A 15312-nucleotide genomic window follows, 5' to 3' on the forward strand; every position below is an offset into this window, starting at 1 on the left:
ATCTACAAGTTAATGTTATTTTATAGGAAGACAATTTTCTATCTGTGCATAAACAGTGTCAAACTTTTTCTTGTTAATGCTATGAGACTGTAATAATAGAGTAAGATTCTTCATTAAAGCTCAAATGTGGTCTACCACAAGATTATTGAAAACAACTAGTCTGATGTAGAGATAGTGCCAGAGGATGTTCTAAGCATTATCCATCTATCATGTCAGTTAATCTTTATGCCAAGAAAAAGGAGGCATTAGAATTATCTCCATTTCACAGGTGAGAAAACAGACACAGACAAGAAAGAGTAATAAATAAGCAACGGAGCTTGCCCAGCATGGCCTGTCTGTAAATCATATTCCTAGCCATATGACATGGGTATTTGGTAATTTGTAGGAAAATGGCTAATTATCTAGAGTGAGGCTGAGATATGGCTGAGCAGTTAAAAAGGCTTGCAGAGCTATCTTGAAGCCCAGAGTTTAGATCCCAGCACCTGTGTAAAAAGCTAATGTCCATGCCATGACCTGTAATAGCAGCTCTGGGGTGTGTGCAGAGGGAGGAACCACTGGGGCTTCCTGGATTCCAATGTACCCTGGTGTCAACCCCGGATTCAGAGAGAGAGAGAGAACCTGCCTCAAAGCAATAGGCAGAGAGTAACAGAGGAGAACATTTAACATACTCATCCAACCTCCACATATCTGTGCACAGGCAAGCACACACAAACAGGAACACAACTGCACACAACACATACACACACACACACACACACACACACACACACACACACACACATTCACATAGACACATGCACATATACAATAAGAAATAAAAGTCCTAAAGGGATGTACTTTGGTAAATGAATCAGATTATTTTCTCTAGTTTAGACATCTACCTCTGCATTATGACTTGGTCTTTTTAGCCTGGACAGTGGAGCCCACATACTTAACATCAAGCCAGCAGCATAAACTCCATAGCCTTTAGAGAGGGACAGTGCACATTAAAGAGAAGTTTCCCAGACTGCGAGCCAAAGGTGCCTACATATTCTGTGATAGTGATTAACAGTGAGCGTAGCCTGGGCATTATCACGTCTCTTACTCAGTAGGAAAGTAGAGAGGTGTTACGATGAATCTCTTGGATTTCTTATATTTAGAATGCTTTTATATTTTAGGCTAATGACTTAGCTTCTTAAAAAATATTCAAAATAAATGTATGCATGGCTTTGTAAGAAACTTCACTAAACTACAATATGGAGGGTAGGTAAGCCTGCTCTCAATTCACACCCATGTTTATGTGGTCTGAAAGTGGGCTGCAGTGTAAAATGGTATACATTAAGGTCAAAAATCTTTTGGCCATTCTTAGGAAAAAAAGACATCTATGTGAAATGTACGTTAGCTGAATTTTTTCATTATGTCAATTATGGATTCGCTATGGCACTTATATCTTGCAATGATTATATGTCACAGTTCTCAGCTCCCTATTGTTACTGGCTTATTGGATGAAACAGCAGGATAAACGACCCAGAGGATAGTCAATGGGTTGCATCTATTAGGTTGGGAACAACTGAGATATCAATAGGAACAAGAAAAGAAAGAAGAATGAAAGTAATATTAGCAAGTATAGAAAGCTGGAATAGAGAGGGTGGACCCCTTCTTCTCTCCCTGAAATGTTATGTAGATTGTTACTTAGATAACATGTTCCTTAGATTAAAAGAGACAAGAGAAGAACGTGCACCAGAAGACCCTGGCTTTCATATTTTTGGTTGTGAGCCTAGCTTTTAACGGCTGTTACTCTGATACCTAAACCTCAGAAAGATCCAACAAAGATAGAGAACAACAGACCAATTTCCCTTATGAACATAGATGCAAAAATCCTGAATAAAATTCTCGCTAACTGAATCCAAGAACACATTAAAGCAATCATCCATCCTGACCAAGTAGGTTTCATTCCAGGGATGCAGGGATGGCTTAATATACGGAAATCCATCAACGTAATCCATTATATAAACAAACACAAAGACAAAAACCACATGATCATCTTGTTAGATGTGGAAAAAGCACTCAACAAGATCCAACACCCATTCATGATAAAAGTCTTGGAAAGATCAGGAATTCAAGGCCCATACCTAAACATGATAAAAGCAATCTACAGCAAACCAGTAGCCAACATCAAAGTAAATGGTGAGAAGCTGGAAGCAATCCCACTAAAATCAGGGACTAGACAAGGCTGTCCACTCTCTCCATACCTATTCAACATTGTACTTGAAGTCCTAGCCAGAGCAATTCGACAACAAAAGGAGATCAATGGGATACAAATTGGAAAAGATGAAGTCAAAATATCACTTTTTGCAGATGATATGATAGTATATATAAGTGACCCTAAAAATTCCACCAGAGAACTCCTAAACCTGACAAACAGCTTCAGTGAAGTAGCTGGATATAAAATTAACTCAAACAAGTCAATGGCCTTTCTCTACACCAAGAATAAACAGGCTGAGAAAGAAATTAGGGAAACAACACCCTTCTCAATAGTCACAAATAATATAAAATACCTTGGCATGACTCTAACTAAGGAAGTGAAAGATCTGTATGATAAAAACTGCAAGTCTCTGAAGAAAGAAATTAAGGAAGATCTCAGAAGATGGAAAGATCTCCCATGCTCATGGATTGGCAGGATCAACATTGTAAAAATGGCTATCTTACCAAAAGCAATCTACAGATTCAATGCAATCCCCATCAAAATTCCAACTCAATTCTTCAATGAATTAGAAAGAGCAATCTGCAAATTCATCTGGAATAACAAAATACCTAGGATAACAAAAACTCTTCTCAAGGATAAAAGAACCTCTGGTGGAATCACCATGCCTGACCTAAAGCTTTACTACAGAGCAATTGTGATAAAAACTGCATGGTACTGGTATAGTGAGAGACAAGTAGACCAATGGAATAGAATTGAAGACCCAGAAATGAACCCACACACCTATGGTCACTTGATCTTCGACAAGGGAGCTAAAACCATCCAGTGGAAGAAAGACAGCATTTTCAACAAATTGTGCTGGCACAACTGGTTGTTATCATGTAGAAGAATACGAATCCATCCATTCCTATCTCCTTGTACTAAGGTCAAATCTAAGTGGATCAAGGAACTTCAAATAAAACCAGAGACACTGAAACTTATAGAGGAGAAAGTGGGGAAAAGCCTTGAAGATATGGGCACAGGGGAAAAATTCCTGAATAGAACAGCAATGGCTTTCGCAGTAAGATTGAGAATTGATGAAACTGCAAAGCTTCTGCAAGGCAAAAGACACAATCAATAAGACAAAAAGACTACCAACAGATTGGGAAAGGATCTTTACCTATACTAAATCAGATAGGGGACTAATATCCAATATATATAAAGAACTCAAGAAGGTGAACTCCATAAAATCAAATAACCCCATTAAAAAATGGGGCTCAGAGCTGAACAAAGAATTCTCACCTGAGGAATACCAAATGGCAGAGAAGCACCTGAAAAAATGTTCAACATCCTTAATCATCAGGGAAATGCAAATCAAAACAACCGTGAGATTCCACCTCACACCAGTCAGAATGGCTAAGATGAAAATTTCAGGTGACAGCAGATGCTGGCGAGGATGTGGAGAAAGAGGCACACTCCTCCATTGTTGGTGGGATTGCAAGCTTGTACAACCACTCTGGAAATCAGTCTGGCGGTTCCTTAGAAAATTGGACATCGTACTACCGGAGGATCCAGCAATACCTCTCCTGGGCATATATCCAGAAGATGTCCCAACCGGTAAGAAGGACACATGTTCCACTATGTTCATAGCAGCCTTATTTATAATAGCCAGAAGCTGGAAAGAACCCAGATGCCCCTCAACAGAGGAATGGATACAGAAACTGTGGTACATTTACACAATGGAGTACTACTCAGCTATTAAAAAAGAATGAATTTATGAAATTCCTAGTCAAATGGATAGACCTGGAGGGCATCATCCTGAGTGAGGTAACACAATCACAAAGGAACTCACACAATATGCACTCACTGATAAGTGGATATTAAGTGGACCCAAAACTTAGGATACCCAAGATATAAGATACAATTTGCTAAATGCATGAAACTCAAGAAGAATGAAGACCAAAGTGGGGACACTGTGTCCCTTCTTAGAATTGGGAACAAAACACCCATGGAAGGAGTTACAGAGACAAAGTTTGGAGCTCTTACGAAAGAATGGACCATCTAGAGATTTCCATATCCAGAGATCCACCCCATAATCAGCTTCCAAATGCTGACACCATTGCATACACTAGCAAGATTTTGCTGAAAGGTCCCAGATATAGCTGTCTCTTGTGAGACTAAGCCAGGGCCTAGCAAACACAGAAGTGGATGCTCACAGTCAGCTATTGGATGGATCACAGGGCTCCCAATGAAGGAGCTAGAGAAAGTACCCAAGGAGCTAAAGGGATCTGCAACCCTATAGGTGGAACAACATTCTGAACTAACCAGTACCCCAGAGCTCTTGACTATAGCTGCTTATGTATCAAAAGATGGCCTAGTCGGCCATCACTGGAAAGAGAGGCCCATTGGACACACAAACTTTATATGCCCCAGCACAGGGGAACGCCAGGGCCAAAAAATGGGAATGGGTCGGTAGGGAAGTGGGGGACTTTTGGGAGAGCATTGGAAATGTAATTGAGGAAAATATGTAATAAAAAAATATTAAAAAAAGACCCTGGCTTTCTCCTGTGTGCTATTGCAATTTAATACAAATTGCCTCAAATCAGATTCTGGTACTGTACCAGGACCCTAAAACAGTGTAAATAGGAAGAGGGAGCCTTAAGCCAACGTGTGAGCTATAAGCTCAGGGAAATATAGATTCACCAGGGAGTTTAAATCCAGGCAACCAGTAACCAGGTCATCTGTGGAATCTTAAGAAGGAAGGAAAACAGAGGCAAAGGACCATGACAAGGAACGTCCTTGGTCAACATGACCCCCCCAGCACTGAGAGGGGCAGACACATGGGCAGAAGGGGTGGGTGGGAGTGGGTGGTAAGGATCAGTAGAGAGCCAAAGAGAACATGGTGCAGAATGGCTTCTCTGATAGAGCCTGGCGCAGTGCTGAGACCTATCCTATGCGCAGGATATATGTGTGTATGTGTAACACAACCTGCTAGTATAATTTTATTATGTACATCCATAACATGTATTAGGCTGCATTTTCTATAAAACACATGGGGCAGTGTATATGTGATACATTATTATTTTAAATAGATGCAATGACTATAAAGAGCAATAGAGATAGTATGCAGGGCTTTGGCCAGCAAATAGCTCTAATACAGAGCAATCCACCCCAGAGCATCTCAGAGAAAGAAGCAATGTAAAGAATACAGAGAAGGGATTGTGAGCCCAAATGTAGGTCCTGACATTGCTATATTCCAATGACTTTAAGCAACTTTACTTTCTGCGCCTTTAGCTTTCTTACCTGGAGGACTAAGCAGGGTGGCTAAGATGGCTATAAGGTCCTCCTGAGTTCCAAACAGAATGGCACAAAAAGTAACATGGTTCTACCCTGCCTGGAGTTCAATTTTTGTACCATGTAACAAATAGAGTATATCTATGTATGTATGCTTATATATGTATGTATATATGCATATATGTACAGATCTGTATATGCATTATAGATGTATATATGTATATGTGTATAGATGGATATGTACATACATGTATACATGCATAGTATACATATATGAATATGTATATAAATGTATGTTGCATACATGAATATATGGTATGTTGCATACATGAATATGTGTGTGTGTGTTTATTTCTCAACATTACATAGGAACAGGAGGGTGGTTGTTACTAGAAATAAGTTTGGGGCCACAAAGAAAGAGATCATCACACTGGGGTGTCTGGACAAGGCAAACTTTCCTCTTGATCAAGACAGTGTGCTCAGAAGGGCAAACATACAGAAGCGGGATAAGGACTTGCTATTTGTTCTGAGCCTGGTGGTGACTGTTCTTCTCCCATTGGCTGGGGTCAGAATCGAGAGTCTAACTCAGTTGGCTGGTCTGACAAGAGTTGGTGATTATGTCTTTTCCCCATTGGCTGAGGTCGGACATCATAGTCTTAATTCAGTTGGCTGGTCTAAAAAGAATTGCTCCACTGGAGATAGAAGAAGGAGAAAGGGGTTACTGCTCCTGGAATACAGCAAGAGGCCTTTGTTTAAACAAAGGTTTTACTGGGTGGGGAGGATTAGAACATTGGCATAAATGTCTTACAAGGAAAAAAAAGATAAAAGATTTTAATTCCTTGTTCTGAACATAAGTTTTAGAGTATTTGATAGAAAAGACTCATATTTGGTATTTCTTACAATATGATCAAAATGTATCATGCTCACACATGAATTTCTCAAAAAAAAAAAAAAACAAAAACCGACAATAATAAACACACAGTGGCACAGGGTGAACACTACCCGTTACCGTTCCCAGAGGAGGGATGGGAGCATAGGAAGGAAGAACAGGCTCAAAGCAAAATCCATCCCAGCAGCTCAAACATTAGGTCCTGCAGCTCTGTGTGAGGCACACTTCACATCACTTGAGTCCAAAGGAACTGAGCATTGCTACTCCAGTGGCTTTGCTGGTTACAGCCTGTCCAGGCTCTCCTGGGCTGCCTGCTCACTGCCTGCAGCTTCCTTCAATTTCCTGAGCTGTCTGTTGTAGTCTCACCAGTCACCCTCACAGTTTCACACATCTTTTCAGGGCTTCCCACAAGCTTTCCAACCTTAGCAAATACTGCCCAGCTTCCCAGGCCTTCCTTTGAGATCTCACTGAGTGGCTACAAGACCCTAGAAGCCTCGAAATGTGCATGTATGAAAGGCCAACATCCAGTGGACCAAACTTTCATGAGCTAGAACCCCGCTGGATCACAGCTACGAGCTCTTGAGTGTCTGGATAGCTCAGGTCTAGAGAATATTAGCTCAGCAGCTGTTTCCATTTTTGAGTCTGGGAAGGGGAGGTCTGGCCAATTCCTAAGACACCCTGAAGGTATCTCTCCTATTGTCACAATGTAACATATTAGACTTCTCATTAATGGCAGTAATATCTGCAGTAGCCACAACTTTCGTGGCCGCAACTCCCTTGGTACTCCCCGTCACCTCCTGACTCTCACTATAAATCGAGCTAAAAGAAGCCAGTGATTCCCATGTGTCTTGGTTAGGGTGGCTATTGCTGAGATGAAACACCATGACCAAAAGAACGTGGGGAGGAAAGGGTTTAGTTCATCATTGAAAGAAATAAGGACAGGAACTCAAACAGAGCAGAATCCTGGAGGCAGGGGCTGGGGCAGAAGCCATGGAAGGCTGCTGTTTACTGACTTGCTCCACATGGCTTATAGAACCCAGGAGCACCTGCCTAGGGATGGCACCACCCACAATGGGCTGGGCCCTCTCCCATCAATCACTAATGCTCCGCAGGTTTGCCTACATGATCTTATGGAGGCATTTTCTTAATTGATGACTCTAGCTTGTGTAAAGTTGACACAAAACTAACCAGTACACCCGTGCCATAGCCTGAATGAAATACTACCTTGGAATCTTCTGCCGGATTGATTGGCTCATAAGCTTTAAGTTCAGCATTACAAAACCTAAGTTCATTGCCGGAATGCAACAGGAATGAATGGGCTTCTCTTTCCATTTCCAATACGGTCCTCATTTCCATGTGGTGGCTAGACTAGGAATGACCTTCCTGGGCTCATACATAGCAATGCTTGGTTATTAGGGGGTGGTGATACTTGACAGGGATTAGGAGGTGTGGCCTTCTTGGAGGAAATGTGTCACTGGGGGGTGGGCTTTGGGGTTTCAGATACTCAAGCCAGGCCCAGTGTCTCTTCTTCCTGCTGGCTGAGGATCTGGATGTTGAACTCTCAGCTCTCCCTCCAGCACCATGTCTGCCTGCTTGTCTGCGTGCTTCTCGCCACGATGGCAATGGACTAAACCTCTGAACTGTAAGCCAGCCCCAATCAAATGCTTTCCTTTATAAGAGTTGCTGTGGTCATGGTGTCTCATCACGGCAATAGAACAGGGACTAAGATACATGGGAAACCACATGAGCCTGGCCTCTCATTTCAACATCCTCCAAAAGTGGGAACAGCAGGGATTCTACTTTGGCTACCAGTTTTCTCTGTGTGCACAACTTGTCAATATGAGAAGAAATACCTGAGCAATACAACTCACCAGAGGTCAGGTTTGTCCTGACTTAGAGCGTTAGAGGTTGCAGTCCATGGTTGGCAATCTCTGGGGCTGTGTCTGTGGTAATGCATAGGATAAAGGTGGAAGGGCATGGTGGAACAAGGCTGCTTATTCCATAGGGCAGTGATGCTGAGGGTCTCTGGGGACCCGATGTCCCCTTCAAAGGCATTCATGTAATCTAACACTCAGGGCCTACCTCCTAATAGGTCATTTGCCTAGGAACTTGTTAGTAGGTAAATCCATTGATGATGTTAGCTCTTTCCCAATCCAATCTCATCTCCACAAGCTCCAGGGTCCAAACTGTCAGTGCAAGAAGCTTTTTGGGGGACACTTGTGAGAAAACAGCCTCCTACACTTCAAGGAAAGGGGCCTCAGGAGAAACTCTACCTGCTGACACTGCTAGCCCAGACTTCTAGCTTCTGGAAATGTGAAAAATAGAAATTTCTGTTTCTCAAGTCACCTGGTTGTGGATTTTTTTTTAAGTGGTGGCCTGAGCTGACTGGGAGTGTTCAAAGTAACTTCTATCCATTCAGGTACAGTCATCTTTTTTATGTTTCTCTATTGTCCCAGCCCCTGGGTATACCTTTTATGTTCCTTACAAAAATATTTTATTTCTAGTCTGATGGCTTTAGGGAGAAAATGTGAAATGTTGGCATTTAACAGGATTCTTTTAAGACTGCATTATACTGTTAGGAGTGATGGGTTTTCTTTCAGTCTTAGAAAAGTGGATGGGGAAAATCTGTTAGTGGAGTTAATGGTGCTGTCACTTGTGTTGGTGGGCTAGCACCTTGCTGATGTCTTTGTGCCAAAAATGTCTTCACAGACTCATTTATTTCCTTTTATGACAACTGTCTAGATGTAAAGCAGGCCCCTTTAACTTGACAGCACAGCCCGGAGGGTCTCACAGAAACAGTACTGTAAGGAGTATGTCATTTGAAGAGGGACCATACACATGCTGTGGATGGATTCGCAAAAGTAATCAAGTGGGCAAGGGGAGATGATGACGCACTGAAAGAAGAGACATGAGGAGCGAGTGGGCAAGGGGAGATGACGCACTGAAAGAAGAGACATGAGGAGCGAGCAGGCGCGGCTTCACTTAATGGTTATCACAACCTTTCTAGAGCTTTGAAATCATATGACATGTTGAGTCCGCGAAGACATTTTCCATATAAGCAATGCTCCTGCTTCTGTCTCCCCCATAGCTGGGACTATAAACATGGCCCATCAGACTAGCTCAAGCATTAGCAAGGTGGTACCCCACCAGCTTGTTGTTGTTGTGGATGTGTGATCTAGGTGTTCCTCATTCTTCTTTATATCACTGAGGATCACATTTGGGGTTTCATAGATCCTAGATTAGCACACCAATCTTCTCTCTTCCTTCCTTCCTTCCTTCCTTCCTTCCTTTTCTTTTCTTTTTTTTTGAGACAGGGTCTTGCTATATAGTGGCAGTTGGCCTCAAACCCATACTCTTTCAGCCCCTGCTTTCTGACTGTTGAGATTACAGGCAAGCATAAACATGACAGGCTCAATTTGAGAAATGCTGTTCAGGACTTGAAGATGGGGTTTGAGTCTAATTTATCTGCGTGTCTTGTCTCTATTTGAGGCAATAAAAGCAACTTATACACAACCAGTGCTCATTGTGCGAGTTGAGATGTCATAAAACACCGATGGCAAAAATTCCACACTGCAGTAGCTACTTCTTGATACATATATACGTGTAAAGTATAAATACAAATGTTATCTATATAGCATTTATTTACACATATTTATTTATACATAATGTTTAGAACTTGCCTTAATAATTTCTTAGACATCGAATTTTTTTAAGTATTGCCATTGGTAAATAGTCTTCCACAACCCACTCGTGGGAAAGTAAAATCAGAATTCAGGAATGATGGGTCTGATGCCCTTCTCCCCAGACCACAAGCCCCTCCCTGCTAGAGAAGCTAAATGAAGATGCGTTCTTGCTGAATGCCTTCATGCGTCTGGAGAGCCAGGGCTTCATCACTGCCCCAGAATATAAATGAATGTTCTTTCACCGAAGGACACCATAAACAGATGTTCTTCCTTGCCTTCCTCAACTATAAAACACTTTCTGTTGTTGTTTATACAAATGATCTATAGTCATATTTTAAAGGAGCCTTCATTCCCTTGGGGGCAAGACGATTAATATTTAGTATGTGATACTGTTTGCTGTGATTTTTGCATATGTTGTTTCTTTTCATTCTCAAAGCAACCCTTTGAGATGGGACCGCTGGGCTGAATTTAAAGAGGAGCAAACAGACTCAGGAGGGTGGCTGCGCCTTGGAGAACCAGAGTACACTCAGTAGGTAGCAGATCTCAATAGTCTGTGTCAATAATTTGGCTCAGGCCTTTATTCCACCCTTTTGCTGTTTCTCAGCATCCTACCTTCATCTACTGAGACTGCCGCAATATACCACCATAGTTAGGTGGTTTATACGAGACACAAATGTGTTTTTTAGTTTAGAATCTGGGAAATCCCATCAAGGCTCTAGCAGGTCTGGAGTCTGGAGAGGACTTCCTCCTGGTCCCTGGTTGGCCATTTTCTAACTGTGTTCTCACAAGGTAGAAGAGAACAAAGCATGTTCTGTGGTCTCCTTTTAAGGATACCAATCCTACTCACAAAGTAGGATTATTTGTAATCACCTTACTCTGTAATCACCACACCCCCACCACACACACACACACACACACACAATGTCCCCACCTCCAGATGCCATCACATTATAAAGAAGGTTTCAATAAAGGACTTTCAGAAGTACAGCATTTGGCTTCCTGAGGTTTTCAGGATGATTGTTAGAATCTAAACAGAATCCATACAAATCGAATCACCTTTAAGTTTGTTTGCTAACAGATCACAAAAGATTGGCTGGAGAAATTTTCCTCAGATTTAGAGGAAATATGCACAGACCCTGTGGCACATATAAACTTCATTTTGGAGAACTCTGAGGGGATCACAGACATGACTTAGGGAAATGGGTCTTTTCTACAGAAATAGGAGTGGCATCTATCCTACAGTGAATTCGTTGGCCTACCAGGGAAATGATGCTTAAACAAGGTCAGTTGAGACGGGTACCATATTAGTTTAGTGAAGCAGTCATTAACAAATTCTCTTGTACGGATGACTTAACAGAAATGTGTTCTCTTGCCATTTTGGAGGTGAGAAGGCTAGGCTGACTCCATGACTGGATTCAAATTGGCAGTTTAGGAGACTAGGCCTAATCACTGGGCAAGTGCAGGCAAGCCCAGATCAGTCAGTTACTAGGAAAAATTCCCAGGCTTCAAGCAACTCATCAGAAACTGCCCTGCCCTCAGAAGCTGCCCAGCCACCTGGCCTGAGGCAAGGACAACGGGTCAGCAGCAGTTTTCAGACTTCCTCAGCTACTCCCTCAGCAACAGTTTCCAGCCCCCATGACCAGGTAATGGAATGTCCTTAAAGATAGAGTAAGATAAAGCTCACCTACCCTGGAATCCCCTAATGTGCTTTAAAGCAGGTCTTTGAGCTCACTTTGTTGTCTATCATGGTAGTGGGAGACCCCAGCATGCTGGACTTCTGCAGAATAAAACACCCTGCATTTACATACTATTTGAGTCCAGGGTATCATTTTTTGGCAAATCATGGACCCTTACAGGGGCCATCAGTCTAAGCTCAAAGTGTTGCCAGTGTTGCTTAGCTGAGACTTCTCTCCTTGGCTTGCAGATTGGGTCCTCAGAGGCTCTTCCTTTCTGCACAGGCATGCTCTCCTTTTTACAAACACAGGGCATCCTAAGGCCTACTTTTATGAAGTCATTTGGACTTAGCTACCTTTTAAATGCCACCTTAGTCTCTTTCTTGCTGATTTAGTCCCTTGAAAAAGGAAGGATTTATTCTGTTTCAGAGTACAGCCCATTGCAGTAAAGAAGGCATGCAGGTGTGAGTATACTGTGCTGTAGTACTGAGAGGGTGAAGCAGAAAGGAAGACTGTTGGGGCTCAGCTGACTTTCACTTGTCTCCTACTTATTCAGTGAGAGTTTCCCAGCCCATAGGATGCCATTACCCACCCTCAGACTTAGTCTTCCTTCAGCTAAACTTCAGCTAAACCTACCAAAGATACACCCATAGGTGTTTTTCCTAGGTGCATCCAAATACAGTCAAATGACAATTAACTATGGGACATTCTAGCTTCAGATAGGGTCACATTCTGAGAGACTGGGAGTTAGGACTTGAACAGATGGGTTTGCTTGGGGGAGGGGGGGCTGGTCAGTTCATCACAAATGCCTCTTCACCCAAATTCAAAAGCCAGAAAAGGAAATACTCAAGCCATCCTTTAGAGTACTTGTTCATGGTACACTCACAAGATAGCATGGTAAGCGCCGAGTGTTTCTCAAAAAGGGAAAATGAAACCCAGATGACACATTTGACTACCAATTGGAATGCATAAGCCATCTGTCTAGACGTCATTGACAAAGAACATAAGCAACAGCTCCACTTATGGTCCCCACATGAACTTATGCTAAAGACTCTACTAGCAGTTCAATGTCTGAAGTTGACTGCTACCCAGGTAGTGTTGAGGTCTACACTAGGCAAAGGAAAAGTCTTTAGGAACTACACATTGAGCCTCTGAACTCCCAGAGTTTTCATTAATGACGCAACATCTGGGCCTCAGATAGAACTGAAAGCATACCAGAGGAGTTTACGACAGTGATTTCAGTTTGATGTGGAAAGGTGAGCATGCATACGTCCCTGGGTATCAATGCTTGCCTTCAGTTACTTTTTAAAAACATCCCAAAGGCTTGCTATAATTATCTTTCACTAGGAGTAAACCACAAAGCTAACATCTCAAATTATAGGTATTAATTTTTAATTAATGCATTCCTCATATAGAGGTTAATATAGAAGGATCCAGGGTAAATATCTATAATATGTGGCTTCACTGTAAGTCAAAGTACAAAATATCTGAAGCACTTCATTACGGATTTGAAAACCAATTAGATTGTGCATCAATACCGTTTAATAAAAATGTGATGTGTGCTATTTCAAATTTTCTAGAAATTTCAAAAAGTAAAAAAGTAACATGCCAATCCAAGAGGCACTGTTTACATACACGAGGTTTTTGTATTCCTTGTTTAACCTCATCTCCAATAGAAAGGCTTGGTCCCTCTTTAGATATCATAAAACAAAAAATAGATTCCCGAAGTTGTGCTTTTCAAGACTTAAAAGCTTTTATAATAGCTGAAAGAACTACTGGTTTTTAAATTTAAAAAAATATATCTTAAAATTGAAACTTAAATTACATTTTAATTTAATTTAAAATTTAAAATTAGATTAAAATCTAAACTTAAAGAAAGATGTGCTTCTCAGTCGCTTCAGACACAGTTTCCGTGCTGCAGGAAGTGATGCTTGCAGCAGTTGGCAGTAACGTTTTAAATGTAATGGATGTAGTTGAATGGACAAAATTAAAGAAGTAGAATTAAGAGAATGATTAGGGTTAGTAGTATTTTTTCCTTTCTTCTTTATTTCTGTTTTTATTTCAGTTTATTGATAGCTGATGACCTTCCTGTCTCAAACATTATAAAAGGTAGAGAGTCATTAAAAAAAAATCACACAATGTCACAGTGAAAGGGGGCCTAGGTGGCTGTCCTGCCCTTGTCTCTATCCATCAAGGTGATCCTGAAGATGCCATCCTCCTCCTTGAGCCCGGGGCTTCATCTCCTGTCAAAAAGAGTTAGTCTAAAATCTCTTCTAGCTCCGAATTTTCATTACCTAAACTCGCCAAGGAATTTAAATTGATGTATGTGAGCAAATTATGTTATGAGGAAAACCATTTTGTTTACACTGGAGGAAGGCTGTTTTCGTCTTTGTCATTAAACTCAGAACACAAAGGAGTGTCTATGAACTGAATTCAAGTCTGAATCCCTCAGTAGGCAGAGCGAATCACCTGAATGCTTTGACAAGCTGGAGACAGGAAGGGATCAAACATAAGAATGTCTTCCTAGCTCCATTCTTCTCCAGGGACCCTAAGAGTCATTTGCAAGCCCACCTCTAGGCCTGCCCTGAGCCAAGGGAGGCACCTTGATGTGACTGAGGGTGCTTTTCAATGTATCACTAAGTGTCACTGGTGGACAAAGTAAATGACAACTTATCTTTAAAAAATATTTTGACATTAACATTTTTCTCTGTCTATATAAAATCATAAAATTACATGTACTTATTTAAATGTTCTGAGACATATAGGGTGCTACAAAGAATAATAATACATTTTATAGTATTATTGCATAGGTTTTTTTTTTCTCTGTGTGTGTGTGCATGTGTGTATAATAAAAAGGGTCACTCAGGATGGGCTCCTAAACTGTGTATGCCATAGTTTCCATTCATACCGTAGAGCATTACTGAGTATTGTAGGAGAGGGATTCCACAAATGTAGATCTGAACCTCGTATTAATTTTAAAAATAGAAGACGACCCTGGATTATCTAGGCAGCAGTACTCAAGCAACTGGAAAGCGGGAAGGCTGAGGCTGATGGTGGGGGCGGGGTGAGGATGGGTGGGGGTGATCATCAGGTGATCTCCCCACAGCCTGCCCCCTGGAGCTCAGATTTACAATCAGGTAAACCCAGTCTTTCTGACAATCTCCTCACAGATACACCTGCTTCTCTAGCTGAGCCCTGACTGATAGAATATGTCATTTTTGGATCCATTCCTTCAGTATTACATTGAAAGTTTTCTCAGGTCCCTAAATTTTCTGCTAATTTGAATATTTGCAGAAAAGGATTTTTTTTAAAAAAGCCATGTCCTTATTATTTAACATTTCAGTGGCTTTGGATTTTTCTTCATTAACTATAATGTGGAAGTGCAGGGACCTGTACACAAATCATGGTGTGCATAAGAAGTTCTTACAAGAAGAAGTCTTAAATGTCTTCAGGTCAAATTGTTCGTCGGAAAGGCTGTGTCAATTTACCTTAGCTGCACAAAGGGTTTATCTTAGTTCTCTTAATCACACTGAACATCACCATCATTTTTAAAGCTTACACTGGATTTTAGGAAAGAAAAAAAAGTACCTTGACATTGTTCCAGTTTATATT

Source organism: Mus caroli, unplaced genomic scaffold (genome assembly GCF_978045245.1).
Source record: "Mus caroli unplaced genomic scaffold, Mus_caroli_1 scaffold_1, whole genome shotgun sequence".
In the NCBI taxonomy this organism is placed as follows: Eukaryota; Metazoa; Chordata; class Mammalia; order Rodentia; family Muridae; genus Mus; species Mus caroli.